The sequence below is a fragment of the Mercurialis annua genome, linkage group LG7 (assembly GCF_937616625.2).
Source record: "Mercurialis annua linkage group LG7, ddMerAnnu1.2, whole genome shotgun sequence".
Classification (NCBI taxonomy): domain Eukaryota; kingdom Viridiplantae; phylum Streptophyta; class Magnoliopsida; order Malpighiales; family Euphorbiaceae; genus Mercurialis; species Mercurialis annua.
Genome location: NC_065576.1, coordinates 30548769 through 30567125, shown reverse-complemented (window position 1 = coordinate 30567125; position 18357 = coordinate 30548769). Strand labels below are relative to the sequence as shown.

General features: G+C 44.8%; 55 non-coding genes across 55 annotated transcripts; all 55 read left to right on the top strand.

Annotated features, from left to right (window-relative positions):
• The first annotated feature begins 117 nt into the window (after nucleotides 1–117).
• LOC126659409 (5S ribosomal RNA) lies at nucleotides 118–236 on the top strand. The gene has a single exon (XR_007634952.1). It is a non-coding gene; the product is annotated as a 5S ribosomal RNA (ribosomal RNA).
• Nucleotides 237–450: 214 nt separating this feature from the next.
• LOC126657914 (5S ribosomal RNA) lies at nucleotides 451–569 on the top strand. Its single transcript, XR_007633524.1, has one exon. It is a non-coding gene; the product is annotated as a 5S ribosomal RNA (ribosomal RNA).
• Nucleotides 570–783: 214 nt separating this feature from the next.
• Nucleotides 784–902, top strand: LOC126659131 (5S ribosomal RNA). Its single transcript, XR_007634686.1, has one exon. It is a non-coding gene; the product is annotated as a 5S ribosomal RNA (ribosomal RNA).
• A 214-nt stretch (nucleotides 903–1116) lies between these two features.
• LOC126657971 (5S ribosomal RNA) lies at nucleotides 1117–1235 on the top strand. Its single transcript, XR_007633577.1, has one exon. It is a non-coding gene; the product is annotated as a 5S ribosomal RNA (ribosomal RNA).
• Nucleotides 1236–1449: 214 nt separating this feature from the next.
• Nucleotides 1450–1568, top strand: LOC126657913 (5S ribosomal RNA). The gene has a single exon (XR_007633523.1). It is a non-coding gene; the product is annotated as a 5S ribosomal RNA (ribosomal RNA).
• Nucleotides 1569–1789: 221 nt separating this feature from the next.
• LOC126659386 (5S ribosomal RNA) lies at nucleotides 1790–1908 on the top strand. The gene has a single exon (XR_007634930.1). It is a non-coding gene; the product is annotated as a 5S ribosomal RNA (ribosomal RNA).
• A 214-nt stretch (nucleotides 1909–2122) lies between these two features.
• On the top strand, nucleotides 2123–2241 carry LOC126657912 (5S ribosomal RNA). The gene has a single exon (XR_007633522.1). It is a non-coding gene; the product is annotated as a 5S ribosomal RNA (ribosomal RNA).
• A 214-nt stretch (nucleotides 2242–2455) lies between these two features.
• On the top strand, nucleotides 2456–2574 carry LOC126658194 (5S ribosomal RNA). Its single transcript, XR_007633791.1, has one exon. It is a non-coding gene; the product is annotated as a 5S ribosomal RNA (ribosomal RNA).
• A 221-nt stretch (nucleotides 2575–2795) lies between these two features.
• LOC126659130 (5S ribosomal RNA) lies at nucleotides 2796–2914 on the top strand. The gene has a single exon (XR_007634685.1). It is a non-coding gene; the product is annotated as a 5S ribosomal RNA (ribosomal RNA).
• Nucleotides 2915–3128: 214 nt separating this feature from the next.
• LOC126659408 (5S ribosomal RNA) lies at nucleotides 3129–3247 on the top strand. The gene has a single exon (XR_007634951.1). It is a non-coding gene; the product is annotated as a 5S ribosomal RNA (ribosomal RNA).
• A 214-nt stretch (nucleotides 3248–3461) lies between these two features.
• LOC126657911 (5S ribosomal RNA) lies at nucleotides 3462–3580 on the top strand. Its single transcript, XR_007633521.1, has one exon. It is a non-coding gene; the product is annotated as a 5S ribosomal RNA (ribosomal RNA).
• Nucleotides 3581–3794: 214 nt separating this feature from the next.
• LOC126657910 (5S ribosomal RNA) lies at nucleotides 3795–3913 on the top strand. The gene has a single exon (XR_007633520.1). It is a non-coding gene; the product is annotated as a 5S ribosomal RNA (ribosomal RNA).
• Nucleotides 3914–4127: 214 nt separating this feature from the next.
• Nucleotides 4128–4246, top strand: LOC126659121 (5S ribosomal RNA). Its single transcript, XR_007634677.1, has one exon. It is a non-coding gene; the product is annotated as a 5S ribosomal RNA (ribosomal RNA).
• Nucleotides 4247–4460: 214 nt separating this feature from the next.
• Nucleotides 4461–4579, top strand: LOC126659407 (5S ribosomal RNA). The gene has a single exon (XR_007634950.1). It is a non-coding gene; the product is annotated as a 5S ribosomal RNA (ribosomal RNA).
• Nucleotides 4580–4793: 214 nt separating this feature from the next.
• Nucleotides 4794–4912, top strand: LOC126659405 (5S ribosomal RNA). Its single transcript, XR_007634948.1, has one exon. It is a non-coding gene; the product is annotated as a 5S ribosomal RNA (ribosomal RNA).
• Nucleotides 4913–5126: 214 nt separating this feature from the next.
• Nucleotides 5127–5245, top strand: LOC126657909 (5S ribosomal RNA). The gene has a single exon (XR_007633519.1). It is a non-coding gene; the product is annotated as a 5S ribosomal RNA (ribosomal RNA).
• A 214-nt stretch (nucleotides 5246–5459) lies between these two features.
• On the top strand, nucleotides 5460–5578 carry LOC126658193 (5S ribosomal RNA). Its single transcript, XR_007633790.1, has one exon. It is a non-coding gene; the product is annotated as a 5S ribosomal RNA (ribosomal RNA).
• A 221-nt stretch (nucleotides 5579–5799) lies between these two features.
• LOC126659129 (5S ribosomal RNA) lies at nucleotides 5800–5918 on the top strand. Its single transcript, XR_007634684.1, has one exon. It is a non-coding gene; the product is annotated as a 5S ribosomal RNA (ribosomal RNA).
• Nucleotides 5919–6132: 214 nt separating this feature from the next.
• LOC126659404 (5S ribosomal RNA) lies at nucleotides 6133–6251 on the top strand. Its single transcript, XR_007634947.1, has one exon. It is a non-coding gene; the product is annotated as a 5S ribosomal RNA (ribosomal RNA).
• Nucleotides 6252–6465: 214 nt separating this feature from the next.
• On the top strand, nucleotides 6466–6584 carry LOC126659126 (5S ribosomal RNA). Its single transcript, XR_007634682.1, has one exon. It is a non-coding gene; the product is annotated as a 5S ribosomal RNA (ribosomal RNA).
• A 214-nt stretch (nucleotides 6585–6798) lies between these two features.
• Nucleotides 6799–6917, top strand: LOC126659125 (5S ribosomal RNA). Its single transcript, XR_007634681.1, has one exon. It is a non-coding gene; the product is annotated as a 5S ribosomal RNA (ribosomal RNA).
• Nucleotides 6918–7131: 214 nt separating this feature from the next.
• Nucleotides 7132–7250, top strand: LOC126659403 (5S ribosomal RNA). The gene has a single exon (XR_007634946.1). It is a non-coding gene; the product is annotated as a 5S ribosomal RNA (ribosomal RNA).
• A 214-nt stretch (nucleotides 7251–7464) lies between these two features.
• On the top strand, nucleotides 7465–7583 carry LOC126657908 (5S ribosomal RNA). The gene has a single exon (XR_007633518.1). It is a non-coding gene; the product is annotated as a 5S ribosomal RNA (ribosomal RNA).
• A 214-nt stretch (nucleotides 7584–7797) lies between these two features.
• On the top strand, nucleotides 7798–7916 carry LOC126657907 (5S ribosomal RNA). Its single transcript, XR_007633517.1, has one exon. It is a non-coding gene; the product is annotated as a 5S ribosomal RNA (ribosomal RNA).
• Nucleotides 7917–8130: 214 nt separating this feature from the next.
• On the top strand, nucleotides 8131–8249 carry LOC126657906 (5S ribosomal RNA). The gene has a single exon (XR_007633516.1). It is a non-coding gene; the product is annotated as a 5S ribosomal RNA (ribosomal RNA).
• Nucleotides 8250–8463: 214 nt separating this feature from the next.
• LOC126657904 (5S ribosomal RNA) lies at nucleotides 8464–8582 on the top strand. Its single transcript, XR_007633514.1, has one exon. It is a non-coding gene; the product is annotated as a 5S ribosomal RNA (ribosomal RNA).
• A 214-nt stretch (nucleotides 8583–8796) lies between these two features.
• LOC126657970 (5S ribosomal RNA) lies at nucleotides 8797–8915 on the top strand. The gene has a single exon (XR_007633576.1). It is a non-coding gene; the product is annotated as a 5S ribosomal RNA (ribosomal RNA).
• Nucleotides 8916–9129: 214 nt separating this feature from the next.
• LOC126659124 (5S ribosomal RNA) lies at nucleotides 9130–9248 on the top strand. The gene has a single exon (XR_007634680.1). It is a non-coding gene; the product is annotated as a 5S ribosomal RNA (ribosomal RNA).
• Nucleotides 9249–9462: 214 nt separating this feature from the next.
• LOC126658264 (5S ribosomal RNA) lies at nucleotides 9463–9581 on the top strand. The gene has a single exon (XR_007633856.1). It is a non-coding gene; the product is annotated as a 5S ribosomal RNA (ribosomal RNA).
• A 214-nt stretch (nucleotides 9582–9795) lies between these two features.
• Nucleotides 9796–9914, top strand: LOC126658489 (5S ribosomal RNA). The gene has a single exon (XR_007634074.1). It is a non-coding gene; the product is annotated as a 5S ribosomal RNA (ribosomal RNA).
• Nucleotides 9915–10128: 214 nt separating this feature from the next.
• Nucleotides 10129–10247, top strand: LOC126659123 (5S ribosomal RNA). The gene has a single exon (XR_007634679.1). It is a non-coding gene; the product is annotated as a 5S ribosomal RNA (ribosomal RNA).
• Nucleotides 10248–10461: 214 nt separating this feature from the next.
• Nucleotides 10462–10580, top strand: LOC126658488 (5S ribosomal RNA). Its single transcript, XR_007634073.1, has one exon. It is a non-coding gene; the product is annotated as a 5S ribosomal RNA (ribosomal RNA).
• Nucleotides 10581–10794: 214 nt separating this feature from the next.
• LOC126658263 (5S ribosomal RNA) lies at nucleotides 10795–10913 on the top strand. The gene has a single exon (XR_007633855.1). It is a non-coding gene; the product is annotated as a 5S ribosomal RNA (ribosomal RNA).
• A 214-nt stretch (nucleotides 10914–11127) lies between these two features.
• On the top strand, nucleotides 11128–11246 carry LOC126658487 (5S ribosomal RNA). The gene has a single exon (XR_007634072.1). It is a non-coding gene; the product is annotated as a 5S ribosomal RNA (ribosomal RNA).
• A 214-nt stretch (nucleotides 11247–11460) lies between these two features.
• Nucleotides 11461–11579, top strand: LOC126659122 (5S ribosomal RNA). Its single transcript, XR_007634678.1, has one exon. It is a non-coding gene; the product is annotated as a 5S ribosomal RNA (ribosomal RNA).
• A 214-nt stretch (nucleotides 11580–11793) lies between these two features.
• On the top strand, nucleotides 11794–11912 carry LOC126658262 (5S ribosomal RNA). Its single transcript, XR_007633854.1, has one exon. It is a non-coding gene; the product is annotated as a 5S ribosomal RNA (ribosomal RNA).
• Nucleotides 11913–12126: 214 nt separating this feature from the next.
• On the top strand, nucleotides 12127–12245 carry LOC126657903 (5S ribosomal RNA). The gene has a single exon (XR_007633513.1). It is a non-coding gene; the product is annotated as a 5S ribosomal RNA (ribosomal RNA).
• A 214-nt stretch (nucleotides 12246–12459) lies between these two features.
• LOC126657902 (5S ribosomal RNA) lies at nucleotides 12460–12578 on the top strand. The gene has a single exon (XR_007633512.1). It is a non-coding gene; the product is annotated as a 5S ribosomal RNA (ribosomal RNA).
• A 214-nt stretch (nucleotides 12579–12792) lies between these two features.
• On the top strand, nucleotides 12793–12911 carry LOC126657900 (5S ribosomal RNA). The gene has a single exon (XR_007633511.1). It is a non-coding gene; the product is annotated as a 5S ribosomal RNA (ribosomal RNA).
• A 214-nt stretch (nucleotides 12912–13125) lies between these two features.
• LOC126657899 (5S ribosomal RNA) lies at nucleotides 13126–13244 on the top strand. Its single transcript, XR_007633510.1, has one exon. It is a non-coding gene; the product is annotated as a 5S ribosomal RNA (ribosomal RNA).
• Nucleotides 13245–13458: 214 nt separating this feature from the next.
• LOC126659120 (5S ribosomal RNA) lies at nucleotides 13459–13577 on the top strand. The gene has a single exon (XR_007634676.1). It is a non-coding gene; the product is annotated as a 5S ribosomal RNA (ribosomal RNA).
• A 214-nt stretch (nucleotides 13578–13791) lies between these two features.
• On the top strand, nucleotides 13792–13910 carry LOC126658683 (5S ribosomal RNA). Its single transcript, XR_007634263.1, has one exon. It is a non-coding gene; the product is annotated as a 5S ribosomal RNA (ribosomal RNA).
• A 214-nt stretch (nucleotides 13911–14124) lies between these two features.
• Nucleotides 14125–14243, top strand: LOC126658321 (5S ribosomal RNA). The gene has a single exon (XR_007633910.1). It is a non-coding gene; the product is annotated as a 5S ribosomal RNA (ribosomal RNA).
• Nucleotides 14244–14457: 214 nt separating this feature from the next.
• On the top strand, nucleotides 14458–14576 carry LOC126658261 (5S ribosomal RNA). Its single transcript, XR_007633853.1, has one exon. It is a non-coding gene; the product is annotated as a 5S ribosomal RNA (ribosomal RNA).
• Nucleotides 14577–14790: 214 nt separating this feature from the next.
• LOC126657898 (5S ribosomal RNA) lies at nucleotides 14791–14909 on the top strand. The gene has a single exon (XR_007633509.1). It is a non-coding gene; the product is annotated as a 5S ribosomal RNA (ribosomal RNA).
• A 214-nt stretch (nucleotides 14910–15123) lies between these two features.
• Nucleotides 15124–15242, top strand: LOC126657897 (5S ribosomal RNA). The gene has a single exon (XR_007633508.1). It is a non-coding gene; the product is annotated as a 5S ribosomal RNA (ribosomal RNA).
• Nucleotides 15243–15456: 214 nt separating this feature from the next.
• LOC126657896 (5S ribosomal RNA) lies at nucleotides 15457–15575 on the top strand. Its single transcript, XR_007633507.1, has one exon. It is a non-coding gene; the product is annotated as a 5S ribosomal RNA (ribosomal RNA).
• Nucleotides 15576–15789: 214 nt separating this feature from the next.
• On the top strand, nucleotides 15790–15908 carry LOC126657895 (5S ribosomal RNA). The gene has a single exon (XR_007633506.1). It is a non-coding gene; the product is annotated as a 5S ribosomal RNA (ribosomal RNA).
• A 214-nt stretch (nucleotides 15909–16122) lies between these two features.
• LOC126657894 (5S ribosomal RNA) lies at nucleotides 16123–16241 on the top strand. Its single transcript, XR_007633505.1, has one exon. It is a non-coding gene; the product is annotated as a 5S ribosomal RNA (ribosomal RNA).
• Nucleotides 16242–16455: 214 nt separating this feature from the next.
• Nucleotides 16456–16574, top strand: LOC126657892 (5S ribosomal RNA). The gene has a single exon (XR_007633503.1). It is a non-coding gene; the product is annotated as a 5S ribosomal RNA (ribosomal RNA).
• Nucleotides 16575–16788: 214 nt separating this feature from the next.
• On the top strand, nucleotides 16789–16907 carry LOC126657891 (5S ribosomal RNA). The gene has a single exon (XR_007633502.1). It is a non-coding gene; the product is annotated as a 5S ribosomal RNA (ribosomal RNA).
• A 214-nt stretch (nucleotides 16908–17121) lies between these two features.
• LOC126657890 (5S ribosomal RNA) lies at nucleotides 17122–17240 on the top strand. Its single transcript, XR_007633501.1, has one exon. It is a non-coding gene; the product is annotated as a 5S ribosomal RNA (ribosomal RNA).
• Nucleotides 17241–17454: 214 nt separating this feature from the next.
• On the top strand, nucleotides 17455–17573 carry LOC126658465 (5S ribosomal RNA). Its single transcript, XR_007634051.1, has one exon. It is a non-coding gene; the product is annotated as a 5S ribosomal RNA (ribosomal RNA).
• A 214-nt stretch (nucleotides 17574–17787) lies between these two features.
• LOC126657889 (5S ribosomal RNA) lies at nucleotides 17788–17906 on the top strand. The gene has a single exon (XR_007633500.1). It is a non-coding gene; the product is annotated as a 5S ribosomal RNA (ribosomal RNA).
• A 214-nt stretch (nucleotides 17907–18120) lies between these two features.
• LOC126657888 (5S ribosomal RNA) lies at nucleotides 18121–18239 on the top strand. The gene has a single exon (XR_007633499.1). It is a non-coding gene; the product is annotated as a 5S ribosomal RNA (ribosomal RNA).
• Nucleotides 18240–18357: the final 118 nt, after the last annotated feature.

Genomic DNA, 18357 nt, shown 5'->3' with positions numbered 1-18357 from the left:
CAAACGGGAAATATGGAAAAAGTTCAGGGACCAAAACGTACTTTGAAAGATAGTTTTTATTTTGGTTGAATGAGTTGCAAGGCAGCGGATATATGCGATGATCGTGCAAGGTATGACGGGTGCGATCATACCAGCACTAATGCACCGGATCCCATCAGAACTCCGAAGTGAAACGTGCTTGGGCGAGAGCAGTACTAGGATGGGTGACCTCCTGGGAAGTCCTCGTGTTGCACCCCTTTTTCGCTTTTTTTGAACTGCGTTTTTTCTATTATCACTATCGCCGAGAGACAAACAGAACGAGTAACGAGTAACGATGAATTGCAATTCAGGGACCAAACGGGAAATATGGAAAAAGTTCAGGGACCAAAACGTACTTTTAAAGATAGTTTTTATTTTGGTTGAATGAGTTGCAAGGCAGCGGATATATGCGATGATCGTGCAAGGTATGACGGGTGCGATCATACCAGCACTAATGCACCGGATCCCATCAGAACTCCGAAGTCAAACGTGCTTGGGCGAGAGCAGTACTAGGATGGGTGACCTCCTGGGAAGTCCTCGTGTTGCACCCCTTTTTCGCTTTTTTTGAACTGCGTTTTTTCTATTATTACTATCCCCGAGAGACAAACAGAACGAGTAACGAGTAACGATGAATTGCAATTCAGGGAACAAACGGGAAATATGGAAAAAGTTCAGGGACCAAAACGTACTTTTAAAGATAGTTTTTATTTTGGTTGAATGAGTTGCAAGGCAGCGGATATATGCGATGATCGTGCAAGGTATGACGGGTGCGATCATACCAGCACTAATGCACCGGATCCCATCAGAACTCCGAAGTTAAACGTGCTTGGGCGAGAGCAGTACTAGGATGGGTGACCTCCTGGGAAGTCCTCGTGTTGCACCCCTTTTTCGCTTTTTTTGAACTGCGTTTTTTCTATTATTACTATCGCCGAGAGACAAACAGAACGAGTAACGAGTAACGATGAATTGCAATTCAGGGACCAAACGGGAAATATGGAAAAAGTTCAGGGACCAAAACGTACTTTTAAAGATAGTTTTTATTTTGGTTGAATGAGTTGCAAGGCAGCGGATATATGCGATGATCGTGCAAGGTATGACGGGTGCGATCATACCAGCACTAATGCACCGGATCCCATCAGAACTCCGAAGTAAAACGTGCTTGGGCGAGAGCAGTACTAGGATGGGTGACCTCCTGGGAAGTCCTCGTGTTGCACCCCTTTTTCGCTTTTTTTGAACTGCGTTTTTTCTATTATTACTATCGCCGAGAGACAAACAGACCGAGTAACGAGTAACGATGAATTGCAATTCAGGGACCAAACGGGAAATATGGAAAAAGTTCAGGGACCAAAACGTACTTTTAAAGATAGTTTTTATTTTGGTTGAATGAGTTGCAAGGCAGCGGATATATGCGATGATCGTGCAAGGTATGACGGGTGCGATCATACCAGCACTAATGCACCGGATCCCATCAGAACTCCGAAGTCAAACGTGCTTGGGCGAGAGCAGTACTAGGATGGGTGACCTCCTGGGAAGTCCTCGTGTTGCACCCCTTTTGCGCTTTTTTTGTACTGCGTTTTTTCTATTATTACTATCGCCGAGAGACAAACAGAACGAGTAACGAGTAACGAGTAACGATGAATTGCAATTCAGGGACCAAACGGGAAATATGGAAAAAGTTCAGGGACCAAAACGTACTTTTAAAGATAGCTTTTATTTTGGTTGAATGAGTTGCAAGGCAGCGGATATATGCGATGATCGTGCAAGGTATGACGGGTGCGATCATACCAGCACTAATGCACCGGATCCCATCAGAACTCCGAAGTTAAACGTGCTTGGGCGAGAGCAGTACTAGGATGGGTGACCTCCTGGGAAGTCCTCGTGTTGCACCCGTTTTTCGCTTTTTTTGAACTGCGTTTTTTCTATTATTACTATCGCCGAGAGACAAACAGAACGAGTAACGAGTAACGATGAATTGCAATTCAGGGACCAAACGGGAAATATGGAAAAAGTTCAGGGACCAAAACGTACTTTTAAAGATAGTTTTTATTTTGGTTGAATGAGTTGCAAGGCAGCGGATATATGCGATGATCGTGCAAGGTATGACGGGTGCGATCATACCAGCACTAATGCACCGGATCCCATCAGAACTCCGAAGTCAAACGTGCTTGGGCGAGAGCAGTACTAGGATGGGTGACCTCCTGGGAAGTCCTCGTGTTGCACCCCTTTTTCGCTTTTTTTGAACTGCGTTTTTTCTATTATTACTATCCCCGAGAGACAAACAGAACGAGTAACGAGTAACGATGAATTGCAATTCAGGGACCAAACGGGAAATATGGAAAAAGTTCAGGGACCAAAACGTACTTTTAATGATAGCTTTTATTTTGGTTGAATGAGTTGCAAGGCAGCGGATATATGCGATGATCGTGCAAGGTATGACGGGTGCGATCATACCAGCACTAATGCACCGGATCCCATCAGAACTCCGAAGATAAACGTGCTTGGGCGAGAGCAGTACTAGGATGGGTGACCTCCTGGGAAGTCCTCGTGTTGCACCCCTTTTTCGCTTTTTTTGAACTGCGTTTTTTCTATTATTACTATCGCCGAGAGACAAACAGAACGAGTAACGAGTAACGAGTAACGATGAATTGCAATTCAGGGACCAAACGGGAAATATGGAAAAAGTTCAGGGACCAAAACGTACTTTTAAAGATAGCTTTTATTTTGGTTGAATGAGTTGCAAGGCAGCGGATATATGCGATGATCGTGCAAGGTATGACGGGTGCGATCATACCAGCACTAATGCACCGGATCCCATCAGAACTCCGAAGTTAAACGTGCTTGGGCGAGAGCAGTACTAGGATGGGTGACCTCCTGGGAAGTCCTCGTGTTGCACCCCTTTTTCGCTTTTTTTGAACTGCGTTTTTTCTATTATTACTATCGCCGAGAGACAAACAGAACGAGTAACGAGTAACGATGAATTGCAATTCAGGGACCAAACGGGAAATATGGAAAAAGTTCAGGGACCAAAACGTACTTTGAAAGATAGTTTTTATTTTGGTTGAATGAGTTGCAAGGCAGCGGATATATGCGATGATCGTGCAAGGTATGACGGGTGCGATCATACCAGCACTAATGCACCGGATCCCATCAGAACTCCGAAGTGAAACGTGCTTGGGCGAGAGCAGTACTAGGATGGGTGACCTCCTGGGAAGTCCTCGTGTTGCACCCCTTTTTCGCTTTTTTTGAACTGCGTTTTTTCTATTATCACTATCGCCGAGAGACAAACAGAACGAGTAACGAGTAACGATGAATTGCAATTCAGGGACCAAACGGGAAATATGGAAAAAGTTCAGGGACCAAAACGTACTTTTAAAGATAGTTTTTATTTTGGTTGAATGAGTTGCAAGGCAGCGGATATATGCGATGATCGTGCAAGGTATGACGGGTGCGATCATACCAGCACTAATGCACCGGATCCCATCAGAACTCCGAAGTCAAACGTGCTTGGGCGAGAGCAGTACTAGGATGGGTGACCTCCTGGGAAGTCCTCGTGTTGCACCCCTTTTTCGCTTTTTTTGAACTGCGTTTTTTCTATTATTACTATCCCCGAGAGACAAACAGAACGAGTAACGAGTAACGATGAATTGCAATTCAGGGAACAAACGGGAAATATGGAAAAAGTTCAGGGACCAAAACGTACTTTTAAAGATAGTTTTTATTTTGGTTGAATGAGTTGCAAGGCAGCGGATATATGCGATGATCGTGCAAGGTATGACGGGTGCGATCATACCAGCACTAATGCACCGGATCCCATCAGAACTCCGAAGTCAAACGTGCTTGGGCGAGAGCAGTACTAGGATGGGTGACCTCCTGGGAAGTCCTCGTGTTGCACCCCTTTTTCGCTTTTTTTGAACTGCGTTTTTTCTATTATTACTATCGCCGAGAGACAAACAGAACGAGTAACGAGTAACGATGAATTGCAATTCAGGGACCAAACGGGAAATATGGAAAAAGTTCAGGGACCAAAACGTACTTTTAATGATAGCTTTTATTTTGGTTGAATGAGTTGCAAGGCAGCGGATATATGCGATGATCGTGCAAGGTATGACGGGTGCGATCATACCAGCACTAATGCACCGGATCCCATCAGAACTCCGAAGTTAAACGTGCTTGGGCGAGAGCAGTACTAGGATGGGTGACCTCCTGGGAAGTTCTCGTGTTGCACCCCTTTTTCGCTTTTTTTGAACTGCGTTTTTTCTATTATTACTATCCCCGAGAGACAAACAGAACGAGTAACGAGTAACGATGAATTGCAATTCAGGGACCAAACGGGAAATATGGAAAAAGTTCAGGGACCAAAACGTACTTTTAAAGATAGTTTTTATTTTGGTTGAATGAGTTGCAAGGCAGCGGATATATGCGATGATCGTGCAAGGTATGACGGGTGCGATCATACCAGCACTAATGCACCGGATCCCATCAGAACTCCGAAGTGAAACGTGCTTGGGCGAGAGCAGTACTAGGATGGGTGACCTCCTGGGAAGTCCTCGTGTTGCACCCCTTTTTCGCTTTTTTTGAACTGCGTTTTTTCTATTATTACTATCGCCGAGAGACAAACAGAACGAGTAACGAGTAACGATGAATTGCAATTCAGGGACCAAACGGGAAATATGGAAAAAGTTCAGGGACCAAAACGTACTTTTAAAGATAGTTTTTATTTTGGTTGAATGAGTTGCAAGGCAGCGGATATATGCGATGATCGTGCAAGGTATGACGGGTGCGATCATACCAGCACTAATGCACCGGATCCCATCAGAACTCCGAAGTGAAACGTGCTTGGGCGAGAGCAGTACTAGGATGGGTGACCTCCTGGGAAGTCCTCGTGTTGCACCCCTTTTTCGCTTTTTTTGAACTGCGTTTTTTCTATTATCACTATCGCCGAGAGACAAACAGAACGAGTAACGAGTAACGATGAATTGCAATTCAGGGACCAAACGGGAAATATGGAAAAAGTTCAGGGACCAAAACGTACTTTTAAAGATAGTTTTTATTTTGGTTGAATGAGTTGCAAGGCAGCGGATATATGCGATGATCGTGCAAGGTATGACGGGTGCGATCATACCAGCACTAATGCACCGGATCCCATCAGAACTCCGAAGTCAAACGTGCTTGGGCGAGAGCAGTACTAGGATGGGTGACCTCCTGGGAAGTCCTCGTGTTGCACCCCTTTTTCGCTTTTTTTGAACTGCGTTTTTTCTATTATTACTATCCCCGAGAGACAAACAGAACGAGTAACGAGTAACGATGAATTGCAATTCAGGGACCAAACGGGAAATATGGAAAAAGTTCAGGGACCAAAACGTACTTTTAATGATAGCTTTTATTTTGGTTGAATGAGTTGCAAGGCAGCGGATATATGCGATGATCGTGCAAGGTATGACGGGTGCGATCATACCAGCACTAATGCACCGGATCCCATCAGAACTCCGAAGATAAACGTGCTTGGGCGAGAGCAGTACTAGGATGGGTGACCTCCTGGGAAGTCCTCGTGTTGCACCCCTTTTTCGCTTTTTTTGAACTGCGTTTTTTCTATTATTACTATCGCCGAGAGACAAACAGAACGAGTAACGAGTAACGAGTAACGATGAATTGCAATTCAGGGACCAAACGGGAAATATGGAAAAAGTTCAGGGACCAAAACGTACTTTTAAAGATAGCTTTTATTTTGGTTGAATGAGTTGCAAGGCAGCGGATATATGCGATGATCGTGCAAGGTATGACGGGTGCGATCATACCAGCACTAATGCACCGGATCCCATCAGAACTCCGAAGTTAAACGTGCTTGGGCGAGAGCAGTACTAGGATGGGTGACCTCCTGGGAAGTCCTCGTGTTGCACCCCTTTTTCGCTTTTTTTGAACTGCGTTTTTTCTATTATTACTATCGCCGAGAGACAAACAGAACGAGTAACGAGTAACGATGAATTGCAATTCAGGGACCAAACGGGAAATATGGAAAAAGTTCAGGGACCAAAACGTACTTTGAAAGATAGTTTTTATTTTGGTTGAATGAGTTGCAAGGCAGCGGATATATGCGATGATCGTGCAAGGTATGACGGGTGCGATCATACCAGCACTAATGCACCGGATCCCATCAGAACTCCGAAGTGAAACGTGCTTGGGCGAGAGCAGTACTAGGATGGGTGACCTCCTGGGAAGTCCTCGTGTTGCACCCCTTTTTCGCTTTTTTTGAACTGCGTTTTTTCTATTATCACTATCGCCGAGAGACAAACAGAACGAGTAACGAGTAACGATGAATTGCAATTCAGGGACCAAACGGGAAATATGGAAAAAGTTCAGGGACCAAAACGTACTTTTAAAGATAGCTTTTATTTTGGTTGAATGAGTTGCAAGGCAGCGGATATATGCGATGATCGTGCAAGGTATGACGGGTGCGATCATACCAGCACTAATGCACCGGATCCCATCAGAACTCCGAAGTTAAACGTGCTTGGGCGAGAGCAGTACTAGGATGGGTGACCTCCTGGGAAGTCCTCGTGTTGCACCCCTTTTTCGCTTTTTTTGAACTGCGTTTTTTCTATTATTACTATCGCCGAGAGACAAACAGAACGAGTAACGAGTAACGATGAATTGCAATTCAGGGACCAAACGGGAAATATGGAAAAAGTTCAGGGACCAAAACGTACTTTTAAAGATAGTTTTTATTTTGGTTGAATGAGTTGCAAGGCAGCGGATATATGCGATGATCGTGCAAGGTATGACGGGTGCGATCATACCAGCACTAATGCACCGGATCCCATCAGAACTCCGAAGTTAAACGTGCTTGGGCGAGAGCAGTACTAGGATGGGTGACCTCCTGGGAAGTCCTCGTGTTGCACCCCTTTTTCGCTTTTTTTGAACTGCGTTTTTTCTATTATTACTATCGCCGAGAGACAAACAGAACGAGTAACGAGTAACGATGAATTGCAATTCAGGGACCAAACGGGAAATATGGAAAAAGTTCAGGGACCAAAACGTACTTTTAAAGATAGTTTTTATTTTGGTTGAATGAGTTGCAAGGCAGCGGATATATGCGATGATCGTGCAAGGTATGACGGGTGCGATCATACCAGCACTAATGCACCGGATCCCATCAGAACTCCGAAGTGAAACGTGCTTGGGCGAGAGCAGTACTAGGATGGGTGACCTCCTGGGAAGTCCTCGTGTTGCACCCCTTTTTCGCTTTTTTTGAACTGCGTTTTTTCTATTATCACTATCGCCGAGAGACAAACAGAACGAGTAACGAGTAACGATGAATTGCAATTCAGGGACCAAACGGGAAATATGGAAAAAGTTCAGGGACCAAAACGTACTTTTAAAGATAGTTTTTATTTTGGTTGAATGAGTTGCAAGGCAGCGGATATATGCGATGATCGTGCAAGGTATGACGGGTGCGATCATACCAGCACTAATGCACCGGATCCCATCAGAACTCCGAAGTCAAACGTGCTTGGGCGAGAGCAGTACTAGGATGGGTGACCTCCTGGGAAGTCCTCGTGTTGCACCCCTTTTTCGCTTTTTTTGAACTGCGTTTTTTCTATTATTACTATCCCCGAGAGACAAACAGAACGAGTAACGAGTAACGATGAATTGCAATTCAGGGAACAAACGGGAAATATGGAAAAAGTTCAGGGACCAAAACGTACTTTTAAAGATAGTTTTTATTTTGGTTGAATGAGTTGCAAGGCAGCGGATATATGCGATGATCGTGCAAGGTATGACGGGTGCGATCATACCAGCACTAATGCACCGGATCCCATCAGAACTCCGAAGTCAAACGTGCTTGGGCGAGAGCAGTACTAGGATGGGTGACCTCCTGGGAAGTCCTCGTGTTGCACCCCTTTTTCGCTTTTTTTGAACTGCGTTTTTTCTATTATTACTATCGCCGAGAGACAAACAGAACGAGTAACGAGTAACGATGAATTGCAATTCAGGGACCAAACGGGAAATATGGAAAAAGTTCAGGGACCAAAACGTACTTTTAATGATAGCTTTTATTTTGGTTGAATGAGTTGCAAGGCAGCGGATATATGCGATGATCGTGCAAGGTATGACGGGTGCGATCATACCAGCACTAATGCACCGGATCCCATCAGAACTCCGAAGTCAAACGTGCTTGGGCGAGAGCAGTACTAGGATGGGTGACCTCCTGGGAAGTCCTCGTGTTGCACCCCTTTTTCGCTTTTTTTGAACTGCGTTTTTTCTATTATCACTATCGCCGAGAGACAAACAGAACGAGTAACGAGTAACGATGAATTGCAATTCAGGGACCAAACGGGAAATATGGAAAAAGTTCAGGGACCAAAACGTACTTTTAAAGATAGTTTTTATTTTGGTTGAATGAGTTGCAAGGCAGCGGATATATGCGATGATCGTGCAGGGTATGACGGGTGCGATCATACCAGCACTAATGCACCGGATCCCATCAGAACTCCGAAGTCAAACGTGCTTGGGCGAGAGCAGTACTAGGATGGGTGACCTCCTGGGAAGTCCTCGTGTTGCACCCCTTTTTCGCTTTTTTTGAACTGCGTTTTTTCTATTATCACTATCGCCGAGAGACAAACAGAACGAGTAACGAGTAACGATGAATTGCAATTCAGGGACCAAACGGGAAATATGGAAAAAGTTCAGGGACCAAAACGTACTTTTAAAGATAGTTTTTATTTTGGTTGAATGAGTTGCAAGGCAGCGGATATATGCGATGATCGTGCAAGGTATGACGGGTGCGATCATACCAGCACTAATGCACCGGATCCCATCAGAACTCCGAAGTAAAACGTGCTTGGGCGAGAGCAGTACTAGGATGGGTGACCTCCTGGGAAGTCCTCGTGTTGCACCCCTTTTTCGCTTTTTTTGAACTGCGTTTTTTCTATTATTACTATCGCCGAGAGACAAACAGAACGAGTAACGAGTAACGATGAATTGCAATTCAGGGACCAAACGGGAAATATGGAAAAAGTTCAGGGACCAAAACGTACTTTTAAAGATAGTTTTTATTTTGGTTGAATGAGTTGCAAGGCAGCGGATATATGCGATGATCGTGCAAGGTATGACGGGTGCGATCATACCAGCACTAATGCACCGGATCCCATCAGAACTCCGAAGTTAAACGTGCTTGGGCGAGAGCAGTACTAGGATGGGTGACCTCCTGGGAAGTCCTCGTGTTGCACCCCTTTTTCGCTTTTTTTGAACTGCGTTTTTTCTATTATCACTATCGCCGAGAGACAAACAGAACGAGTAACGAGTAACGATGAATTGCAATTCAGGGACCAAACGGGAAATATGGAAAAAGTTCAGGGACCAAAACGTACTTTTAAAGATAGTTTTTATTTTGGTTGAATGAGTTGCAAGGCAGCGGATATATGCGATGATCGTGCAAGGTATGACGGGTGCGATCATACCAGCACTAATGCACCGGATCCCATCAGAACTTCGAAGTTAAACGTGCTTGGGCGAGAGCAGTACTAGGATGGGTGACCTCCTGGGAAGTCCTCGTGTTGCACCCCTTTTTCGCTTTTTTTGAACTGCGTTTTTTCTATTATCACTATCGCCGAGAGACAAACAGAACGAGTAACGAGTAACGATGAATTGCAATTCAGGGACCAAACGGGAAATATGGAAAAAGTTCAGGGACCAAAACGTACTTTTAAAGATAGTTTTTATTTTGGTTGAATGAGTTGCAAGGCAGCGGATATATGCGATGATCGTGCAAGGTATGACGGGTGCGATCATACCAGAACTAATGCACCGGATCCCATCAGAACTCCGAAGTCAAACGTGCTTGGGCGAGAGCAGTACTAGGATGGGTGACCTCCTGGGAAGTCCTCGTGTTGCACCCCTTTTTCGCTTTTTTTGAACTGCGTTTTTTCTATTATTACTATCGCCGAGAGACAAACAGAACGAGTAACGAGTAACGATGAATTGCAATTCAGGGACCAAACGGGAAATATGGAAAAAGTTCAGGGACCAAAACGTACTTTTAAAGATAGTTTTTATTTTGGTTGAATGAGTTGCAAGGCAGCGGATATATGCGATGATCGTGCAAGGTATGACGGGTGCGATCATACCAGCACTAATGCACCGGATCCCATCAGAACTCCGAAGTTAAACGTGCTTGGGCGAGAGCAGTACTAGGATGGGTGACCTCCTGGGAAGTCCTCGTGTTGCACCCCTTTTTCGCTTTTTTTGAACTGCGTTTTTTCTATTATCACTATCGCCGAGAGACAAACAGAACGAGTAACGAGTAACGATGAATTGCAATTCAGGGACCAAACGGGAAATATGGAAAAAGTTCAGGGACCAAAACGTACTTTTAAAGATAGTTTTTATTTTGGTTGAATGAGTTGCAAGGCAGCGGATATATGCGATGATCGTGCAAGGTATGACGGGTGCGATCATACCAGAACTAATGCACCGGATCCCATCAGAACTCCGAAGTCAAACGTGCTTGGGCGAGAGCAGTACTAGGATGGGTGACCTCCTGGGAAGTCCTCGTGTTGCACCCCTTTTTCGCTTTTTTTGAACTGCGTTTTTTCTATTATCACTATCGCCGAGAGACAAACAGAACGAGTAACGAGTAACGATGAATTGCAATTCAGGGACCAAACGGGAAATATGGAAAAAGTTCAGGGACCAAAACGTACTTTTAAAGATAGTTTTTATTTTGGTTGAATGAGTTGCAAGGCAGCGGATATATGCGATGATCGTGCAAGGTATGACGGGTGCGATCATACCAGCACTAATGCACCGGATCCCATCAGAACTTCGAAGTTAAACGTGCTTGGGCGAGAGCAGTACTAGGATGGGTGACCTCCTGGGAAGTCCTCGTGTTGCACCCCTTTTTCGCTTTTTTTGAACTGCGTTTTTTCTATTATCACTATCGCCGAGAGACAAACAGAACGAGTAACGAGTAACGATGAATTGCAATTCAGGGACCAAACGGGAAATATGGAAAAAGTTCAGGGACCAAAACGTACTTTTAAAGATAGTTTTTATTTTGGTTGAATGAGTTGCAAGGCAGCGGATATATGCGATGATCGTGCAAGGTATGACGGGTGCGATCATACCAGAACTAATGCACCGGATCCCATCAGAACTCCGAAGTCAAACGTGCTTGGGCGAGAGCAGTACTAGGATGGGTGACCTCCTGGGAAGTCCTCGTGTTGCACCCCTTTTTCGCTTTTTTTGAACTGCGTTTTTTCTATTATTACTATCGCCGAGAGACAAACAGAACGAGTAACGAGTAACGATGAATTGCAATTCAGGGACCAAACGGGAAATATGGAAAAAGTTCAGGGACCAAAACGTACTTTTAAAGATAGTTTTTATTTTGGTTGAATGAGTTGCAAGGCAGCGGATATATGCGATGATCGTGCAAGGTATGACGGGTGCGATCATACCAGCACTAATGCACCGGATCCCATCAGAACTCCGAAGTTAAACGTGCTTGGGCGAGAGCAGTACTAGGATGGGTGACCTCCTGGGAAGTCCTCGTGTTGCACCCCTTTTTCGCTTTTTTTGAACTGCGTTTTTTCTATTATCACTATCGCCGAGAGACAAACAGAACGAGTAACGAGTAACGATGAATTGCAATTCAGGGACCAAACGGGAAATATGGAAAAAGTTCAGGGACCAAAACGTACTTTTAAAGATAGTTTTTATTTTGGTTGAATGAGTTGCAAGGCAGCGGATATATGCGATGATCGTGCAAGGTATGACGGGTGCGATCATACCAGCACTAATGCACCGGATCCCATCAGAACTTCGAAGTTAAACGTGCTTGGGCGAGAGCAGTACTAGGATGGGTGACCTCCTGGGAAGTCCTCGTGTTGCACCCCTTTTTCGCTTTTTTTGAACTGCGTTTTTTCTATTATCACTATCGCCGAGAGACAAACAGAACGAGTAACGAGTAACGATGAATTGCAATTCAGGGACCAAACGGGAAATATGGAAAAAGTTCAGGGACCAAAACGTACTTTTAAAGATAGTTTTTATTTTGGTTGAATGAGTTGCAAGGCAGCGGATATATGCGATGATCGTGCAGGGTATGACGGGTGCGATCATACCAGCACTAATGCACCGGATCCCATCAGAACTCCGAAGTCAAACGTGCTTGGGCGAGAGCAGTACTAGGATGGGTGACCTCCTGGGAAGTCCTCGTGTTGCACCCCTTTTTCGCTTTTTTTGAACTGCGTTTTTTCTATTATTACTATCCCCGAGAGACAAACAGAACGAGTAACGAGTAACGATGAATTGCAATTCAGGGACCAAACGGGAAATATGGAAAAAGTTCAGGGACCAAAACGTACTTTTAAAGATAGCTTTTATTTTGGTTGAATGAGTTGCAAGGCAGCGGATATATGCGATGATCGTGCAAGGTATGACGGGTGCGATCATACCAGCACTAATGCACCGGATCCCATCAGAACTCCGAAGTCAAACGTGCTTGGGCGAGAGCAGTACTAGGATGGGTGACCTCCTGGGAAGTCCTCGTGTTGCACCCCTTTTTCGCTTTTTTTGAACTGCGTTTTTTCTATTATTACTATCGCCGAGAGACAAACAGAACGAGTAACGAGTAACGATGAATTGCAATTCAGGGACCAAACGGGAAATATGGAAAAAGTTCAGGGACCAAAACGTACTTTTAATGATAGCTTTTATTTTGGTTGAATGAGTTGCAAGGCAGCGGATATATGCGATGATCGTGCAAGGTATGACGGGTGCGATCATACCAGCACTAATGCACCGGATCCCATCAGAACTCCGAAGTCAAACGTGCTTGGGCGAGAGCAGTACTAGGATGGGTGACCTCCTGGGAAGTCCTCGTGTTGCACCCCTTTTTCGCTTTTTTTGAACTGCGTTTTTTCTATTATTACTATCGCCGAGAGACAAACAGAACGAGTAACGAGTAACGATGAATTGCAATTCAGGGAACAAACGGGAAATATGGAAAAAGTTCAGGGACCAAAACGTACTTTTAAAGATAGTTTTTATTTTGGTTGAATGAGTTGCAAGGCAGCGGATATATGCGATGATCGTGCAAGGTATGACGGGTGCGATCATACCAGCACTAATGCACCGGATCCCATCAGAACTCCGAAGTCAAACGTGCTTGGGCGAGAGCAGTACTAGGATGGGTGACCTCCTGGGAAGTCCTCGTGTTGCACCCCTTTTTCGCTTTTTTTGAACTGCGTTTTTTCTATTATTACTATCGCCGAGAGACAAACAGAACGAGTAACGAGTAACGATGAATTGCAATTCAGGGACCAAACGGGAAATATGGAAAAAGTTCAGGGACCAAAACGTACTTTTAAAGATAGTTTTTATTTTGGTTGAATGAGTTGCAAGGCAGCGGATATATGCGATGATCGTGCAAGGTATGACGGGTGCGATCATACCAGCACTAATGCACCGGATCCCATCAGAACTCCGAAGTTAAACGTGCTTGGGCGAGAGCAGTACTAGGATGGGTGACCTCCTGGGAAGTCCTCGTGTTGCACCCCTTTTTCGCTTTTTTTGAACTGCGTTTTTTCTATTATCACTATCGCCGAGAGACAAACAGAACGAGTAACGAGTAACGATGAATTGCAATTCAGGGACCAAACGGGAAATATGGAAAAAGTTCAGGGACCAAAACGTACTTTTAAAGATAGTTTTTATTTTGGTTGAATGAGTTGCAAGGCAGCGGATATATGCGATGATCGTGCAAGGTATGACGGGTGCGATCATACCAGAACTAATGCACCGGATCCCATCAGAACTCCGAAGTCAAACGTGCTTGGGCGAGAGCAGTACTAGGATGGGTGACCTCCTGGGAAGTCCTCGTGTTGCACCACTTTTTCGCTTTTTTTGAACTGCGTTTTTTCTATTATCACTATCGCCGAGAGACAAACAGAACGAGTAACGAGTAACGATGAATTGCAATTCAGGGACCAAACGGGAAATATGGAAAAAGTTCAGGGACCAAAACGTACTTTTAAAGATAGTTTTTATTTTGGTTGAATGAGTTGCAAGGCAGCGGATATATGCGATGATCGTGCAAGGTATGACGGGTGCGATCATACCAGCACTAATGCACCGGATCCAATCAGAACTCCGAAGTTAAACGTGCTTGGGCGAGAGCAGTACTAGGATGGGTGACCTCCTGGGAAGTTCTCGTGTTGCACCCCTTTTTCGCTTTTTTTGAACTGCGTTTTTTCTATTATTACTATCCCCGAGAGACAAACAGAACGAGTAACGAGTAACGATGAATTGCAATTCAGGGACCAAACGGGAAATATGGAAAAAGTTCAGGGACCAAAACGTACTTTTAAAGATAGTTTTTATTTTGGTTGAATGAGTTGCAAGGCAGCGGATATATGCGATGATCGTGCAAGGTATGACGGGTGCGATCATACCAGCACTAATGCACCGGATCCCATCAGAACTTCGAAGTTAAACGTGCTTGGGCGAGAGCAGTACTAGGATGGGTGACCTCCTGGGAAGTCCTCGTGTTGCACCCCTTTTTCGCTTTTTTTGAACTGCGTTTTTTCTATTATCACTATCGCCGAGAGACAAACAGAACGAGTAACGAGTAACGATGAATTGCAATTCAGGGACCAAACGGGAAATATGGAAAAAGTTCAGGGACCAAAACGTACTTTTAAAGATAGTTTTTATTTTGGTTGAATGAGTTGCAAGGCAGCGGATATATGCGATGATCGTGCAGGGTATGACGGGTGCGATCATACCAGCACTAATGCACCGGATCCCATCAGAACTCCGAAGTCAAACGTGCTTGGGCGAGAGCAGTACTAGGATGGGTGACCTCCTGGGAAGTCCTCGTGTTGCACCCCTTTTTCGCTTTTTTTGAACTGCGTTTTTTCTATTATTACTATCCCCGAGAGACAAACAGAACGAGTAACGAGTAACGATGAATTGCAATTCAGGGAACAAACGGGAAATATGGAAAAAGTTCAGGGACCAAAACGTACTTTTAAAGATAGTTTTTATTTTGGTTGAATGAGTTGCAAGGCAGCGGATATATGCGATGATCGTGCAGGGTATGACGGGTGCGATCATACCAGCACTAATGCACCGGATCCCATCAGAACTCCGAAGTCAAACGTGCTTGGGCGAGAGCAGTACTAGGATGGGTGACCTCCTGGGAAGTCCTCGTGTTGCACCCCTTTTTCGCTTTTTTTGAACTGCGTTTTTTCTATTATCACTATCGCCGAGAGACAAACAGAACGAGTAACGAGTAACGATGAATTGCAATTCAGGGACCAAACGGGAAATATGGAAAAAGTTCAGGGACCAAAACGTACTTTTAATGATAGCTTTTATTTTGGTTGAATGAGTTGCAAGGCAGCGGATATATGCGATGATCGTGCAAGGTATGACGGGTGCGATCATACCAGCACTAATGCACCGGATCCCATCAGAACTCCGAAGTCAAACGTGCTTGGGCGAGAGCAGTACTAGGATGGGTGACCTCCTGGGAAGTCCTCGTGTTGCACCCCTTTTTCGCTTTTTTTGAACTGCGTTTTTTCTATTATCACTATCGCCGAGAGACAAACAGAACGAGTAACGAGTAACGATGAATTGCAATTCAGGGACCAAACGGGAAATATGGAAAAAGTTCAGGGACCAAAACGTACTTTTAAAGATAGTTTTTATTTTGGTTGAATGAGTTGCAAGGCAGCGGATATATGCGATGATCGTGCAGGGTATGACGGGTGCGATCATACCAGCACTAATGCACCGGATCCCATCAGAACTCCGAAGTCAAACGTGCTTGGGCGAGAGCAGTACTAGGATGGGTGACCTCCTGGGAAGTCCTCGTGTTGCACCCCTTTTTCGCTTTTTTTGAACTGCGTTTTTTCTATTATCACTATCGCCGAGAGACAAACAGAACGAGTAACGAGTAACGATGAATTGCAATTCAGGGACCAAACGGGAAATATGGAAAAAGTTCAGGGACCAAAACGTACTTTTAAAGATAGTTTTTATTTTGGTTGAATGAGTTGCAAGGCAGCGGATATATGCGATGATCGTGCAAGGTATGACGGGTGCGATCATACCAGCACTAATGCACCGGATCCCATCAGAACTCCGAAGTCAAACGTGCTTGGGCGAGAGCAGTACTAGGATGGGTGACCTCCTGGGAAGTCCTCGTGTTGCACCCCTTTTTCGCTTTTTTTGAACTGCGTTTTTTCTATTATCACTATCGCCGAGAGACAAACAGAACGAGTAACGAGTAACGATGAATTGCAATTCAGGGACCAAACGGGAAATATGGAAAAAGTTCAGGGACCAAAACGTACTTTTAAAGATAGTTTTTATTTTGGTTGAATGAGTTGCAAGGCAGCGGATATATGCGATGATCGTGCAGGGTATGACGGGTGCGATCATACCAGCACTAATGCACCGGATCCCATCAGAACTCCGAAGTCAAACGTGCTTGGGCGAGAGCAGTACTAGGATGGGTGACCTCCTGGGAAGTCCTCGTGTTGCACCCCTTTTTCGCTTTTTTTGAACTGCGTTTTTTCTATTATCACTATCCCCGAGAGACAAACAGAACGAGTAACGAGTAACGATGAATTGCAATTCAGGGAACAAACGGGAAATATGGAAAAAGTTCAGGGACCAAAACGTACTTTTAAAGATAGTTTTTATTTTGGTTGAATGAGTTGCAAGGCAGCGGATATATGCGATGATCGTGCAGGGTATGACGGGTGCGATCATACCAGCACTAATGCACCGGATCCCATCAGAACTCCGAAGTCAAACGTGCTTGGGCGAGAGCAGTACTAGGATGGGTGACCTCCTGGGAAGTCCTCGTGTTGCACCCCTTTTTCGCTTTTTTTGAACTGCGTTTTTTCTATTATCACTATCGCCGAGAGACAAACAGAACGAGTAACGAGTAACGATGAATTGCAATTCAGGGACCAAACGGGAAATATGGAAAAAGTTCAGGGACCAAAACGTACTTTTAAAGATAGTTTTTATTTTGGTTGAATGAGTTGCAAGGCAGCGGATATATGCGATGATCGTGCAGGGTATGACGGGTGCGATCATACCAGCACTAATGCACCGGATCCCATCAGAACTCCGAAGTCAAACGTGCTTGGGCGAGAGCAGTACTAGGATGGGTGACCTCCTGGGAAGTCCTCGTGTTGCACCCCTTTTTCGCTTTTTTTGAACTGCGTTTTTTCTATTATTACTATCCCCGAGAGACAAACAGAACGAGTAACGAGTAACGATGAATTGCAATTCAGGGAACAAACGGGAAATATGGAAAAAGTTCAGGGACCAAAACGTACTTTTAAAGATAGTTTTTATTTTGGTTGAATGAGTTGCAAGGCAGCGGATATATGCGATGATCGTGCAGGGTATGACGGGTGCGATCATACCAGCACTAATGCACCGGATCCCATCAGAACTCCGAAGTTAAACGTGCTTGGGCGAGAGCAGTACTAGGATGGGTGACCTCCTGGGAAGTCCTCTTGTTGCACCCCTTTTTCGCTTTTTTTGAACTGCGTTTTTTCTATTATTACTATCCCCGAGAGACAAACAGAACGAGTAACGAGTAACGATGAATTGCAATTCAGGGAACAAACGGGAAATATGGAAAAAGTTCAGGGACCAAAACGTACTTTTAAAGATAGTTTTTATTTTGGTTGAATGAGTTGCAAGGCAGCGGATATATGCGATGATCGTGCAAGGAATGACGGGTGCGATCATACCAGCACTAATGCACCGGATCCCATCAGAACTCCGAAGTCAAACGTGCTTGGGCGAGAGCAGTACTAGGATGGGTGACCTCCTGGGAAGTCCTCGTGTTGCACCCCTTTTTCGCTTTTTTTGAACTGCGTTTTTTCTATTATTACTATCGCCGAGAGACAAACAGAACGAGTAACGAGTAACGATGAATTGCAATTCAGGGACCAAACGGGAAATATGGAAAAAGTTCAGGGACCAAAACGTACTTTTAAAGATAGTTTTTATTTTGGTTGAATGAGTTGCAAGGCAGCGGATATATGCGATGATCGTGCAAGGTATGACGGGTGCGATCATACCAGCACTAATGCACCGGATCCCATCAGAACTCCGAAGTCAAACGTGCTTGGGCGAGAGCAGTACTAGGATGGGTGACCTCCTGGGAAGTCCTCGTGTTGCACCCCTTTTTCGCTTTTTTTGAACTGCGTTTTTTCTATTATTACTATCCCCGAGAGACAAACAGAACGAGTAACGAGTAACGAGTAACGATGAATTGCAATTCAGGGACCAAACGGGAAATAT